Source organism: Cotesia typhae, unplaced genomic scaffold, assembly GCF_013202065.1.
Source record: "Cotesia typhae breed Kobodo isofemale line unplaced genomic scaffold, CoteBio_Ctyphae contig_22, whole genome shotgun sequence".
Classification (NCBI taxonomy): Eukaryota; Metazoa; Arthropoda; class Insecta; order Hymenoptera; family Braconidae; genus Cotesia; species Cotesia typhae.
Window position 1 is genome coordinate 3,178,965 of NW_027423728.1, and position 3,548 is coordinate 3,182,512.

Here is a 3,548-nt window from a genome sequence, read left to right on the forward strand (position 1 = left end):
ATAGCCTTTTTTCAATCGATCAATACGGTGATGGAAAAACTATCAAGGGTATTATTTTATCTAATTTCAATTGAAATTTTTGAACACCTCATAACGCATTAGAAATGTCTCCACAATTGAAATTAGATTTTAAATTTTCAAAAATTTATTTTGTGTAATAAAAATGAGAAAATCATAAAAATAAACTAACAAATTGGTTCCATCAATGGAGAATTTTTTTTTTTTTATGTAGATTTCGTAAATTTCGACATGAGGACCAATGCGAACCAAATGCGATTGTTAGATTTTTATAAAATCGACTAAAAATACATTTTGAAGTTAATAGTTTATTTTTATAAAATGTCTAGAAAATTTATAAGTCAATTATTATGTTGTATTAGACAAAAAATTAATTTAGTAAGTAATAAACAAAAAGCTTTTTCCCGGGAAAAAATTTTGTAAGTTCATACGACTACACAGTAAAAAGTTTTTCGTCATTGTGTCAAAAAACTTAGTCTTAAAAATTTTTGTGTAAAATATTTAACGTTTTTATGTGTAATTTTAACATTTATTCTGTTAAATTAACACAAAAAAGTGTTAAATATCTAAAGGGGATAGCAACTGTGAATATCGAAAAAATAGGTGATTTTCAGTAATTTTTTTGACTGAGATAATAAATAAATTTGAGTTAAATCCAAAAAAGTTAATTTTTTTTAATAATTTTATTATATTAAAATTCTGTAACTGCTCAACAACTTCCTTTTTTTTTTTACTTAAAAATAAAACGCCTCCGAAAAAAAAAAACGAAAATTTTTCTCAAAAACCTAAAAGAAGGATGAACAACTAACTTCCACAAACTATTGATCCTATTGAATTTCAATACTCAACAGTCTAGAGCATATAAGGGTGGATATTAAAAGGGAGCAAGCCACATTCACGTTGATTTAATTAAGTCCTGGGAAGCTTTATTATATTACCTCGGTATGATCGCACTCCTCCGTAGTCCGTAGTGCCCGTGGATAACGATGAATACGTCGTTCATTCTCCAATTATTTTTTTTGCACAACTTGTATCGGAGTTGCTTTAAAAGCCTATTTAGTGCACAAAGGTTCCACTATAATTGGAAAATAAAGTGAAAGAGAAAAAAATTATTCCTCGAGAAAAATTCTCCTCTCTCGGTAATTACAAGGGATGGTAAAATTGATATCGATTCTACTCGAGAATCGATTCTGTGGTAAAAAACTTCGATTATTTAGACTCAATTCCCAGTGATCAAATTCCATCTAGAATCGATTCTTAGTGACCGAGTCTATAATTTATTTTAAAGCCGGAGTAATGACACAATGGCATCAAAAATTCTTGCGATTACCTGCGGAAATAATCTTACAGATCATCAACCATTTTCAGGTGGTAATGATCTGTGGGATTTTTCAGACGACGCTGTGCAACACAACATTCAAGTCGCTGACAATGATGAAACAGACAGTCTGCCAATCGAACTTAAGCAGTTTATTAATCGGTCTACAGAAGACCGAAAAATTAATCTTAACCCGATTGTACCTTGGAAAATCGCTCGAATCTGATTACCCCCATATGTTGGTTGTAGCTACACTGAGAAAACAGTTTGTTTGACTCAAATGCGCAGATTTATTTGAAATCAATCAAAAATATATATTTAATGTTAAAAAATTTCTTTCATTTAAATATATATTATTTTGAATTAAATAATACTTCGTTGTGGTTTAGTTAATTGAATCGACTTATTTATTTCATTTACATAAAGATTTGTTAACTATTAACGAATCTAGCTTTAAGTAAATTACGCCTGGTGCCTTATTAAATTAAATTAAAATTAAATTTTTTTTTAATTGCACTTACAGTTTTTTAAAAATGAAATTAAAAAAAATTTTTTGTAATAAATTTTTCAATAGAAAAAATTCTAAAAATTTTTAGATGTCGGCTAACTTTATTGTCATTGTTAATTTCAGTATAATTAATAATTTCAAAAGAAGTGCCCATTTTACCCCAAACGTTCGATATGTTTACTTTTACTACTTTCTTAAGCTTAAACTAAAAACCATTACTTTGAATATATTCAAACATACCATTTATTTATAGTTAACAAATCTGATTGGGTTGAAGTATATGATTGTTAGCACTAAAGAAATATTTGTTAACTATGAGCAAATCTGGATTTCATTCAAATATACTATAACTTTGTCTCAGATAAATCAATTTATTTGTATCAAATAAATATTTCTGGTGATATTTAAATAAGAGATTTATTTACAGTCAACAAGCTTCAATTCATTTAAATCAACTGTTTTCTCAGTGTAGAAAAAACTTGAGTATTGTAACATCAACACCGTGAGAATGCTTATTTTCACACTCAAGGTTGATTGCAAATCAGCTCAGAAGTAGATTAACACCCAATTATTTAAATATGTTGGTTTTCTTAAAATCTATCTCTCAAAATTTATGGTTTTTATAATAGTATTTAATTAATGATTTGAATAAAATACTAATTTTATTAATGTTTTCAAATGTGACTTTTCTAATAAAATATAATATTTTATACATTTGCATTTTATTGTACCTTTTACGCTATTTTACTAGTTTTATTTCTTAAAATTAAAAAAATACAAAAATTTTTATTTAAAAATAATTTTTACTCAGAATCGATTATTTAAAAGAATCTATTTTTGAAACTGATTAATCGGTTCTGAAAATCGAAATTTTAAAGCTTACACCACCATCTAGCAGTTTATCTGTGGACATTGTTAAACCGAACTATCAGTACCGTCATCACAGATGATAATATCAAATTTCAGCGACATGGTAACTCAATATTTCGCGATCAACTGCTGTTGTAACCGTTGCTATAAAGGAATTTTTATTAGCGGGGCTGAGAACGTTGAAAACTGTCATCTATTGAATTTATAACACATATATGTTATCGAAAACTCACTAGTTTTACAGTTGTACAATTTGAAAATATTAATTGTCACCTTATTCTATCAATTTTCATAACTGATAATATGTATAACAATTTTTTGTATTGTAAAAAAATTCATAAAAGAAATTTCCAGTAGTTTCGAGTTATCATCGACTAAAAAAATAAAACTTTATAAAATTTTCTGACTTTACCGAGACATCGCCTATCCCTTTGTAAAAACATTGATAATGACTGAAATATCGGTTGAAAAAAAAAATAATTTTATTCACAAATAAATATAACTAGCAACCTTGCAGTCACTATGTGATTGCCGTGATTTGTAAACTATAAATAAATAAAATTGTGCTTTATTAAATAATGAATTTCGTTAAATTGCGTTGTACTTTTTTAACTATTGACGTTTTTAAAGATATAAAATCATCCCGATGTTACACTCATCAAGAGCTTTCATTTAAGTACCCACATGCATTTTGATATATTTTTCATATATACATATATATAAATATACAAAATATATGAAAAATTGATGTGGGTACTCAAATGAAAGGTTTCGATGAGTATAATGTCGGGGTGAGCGTTTTTTTTTTTTTTTTTTTTTTGGCGAGAGGAGGGA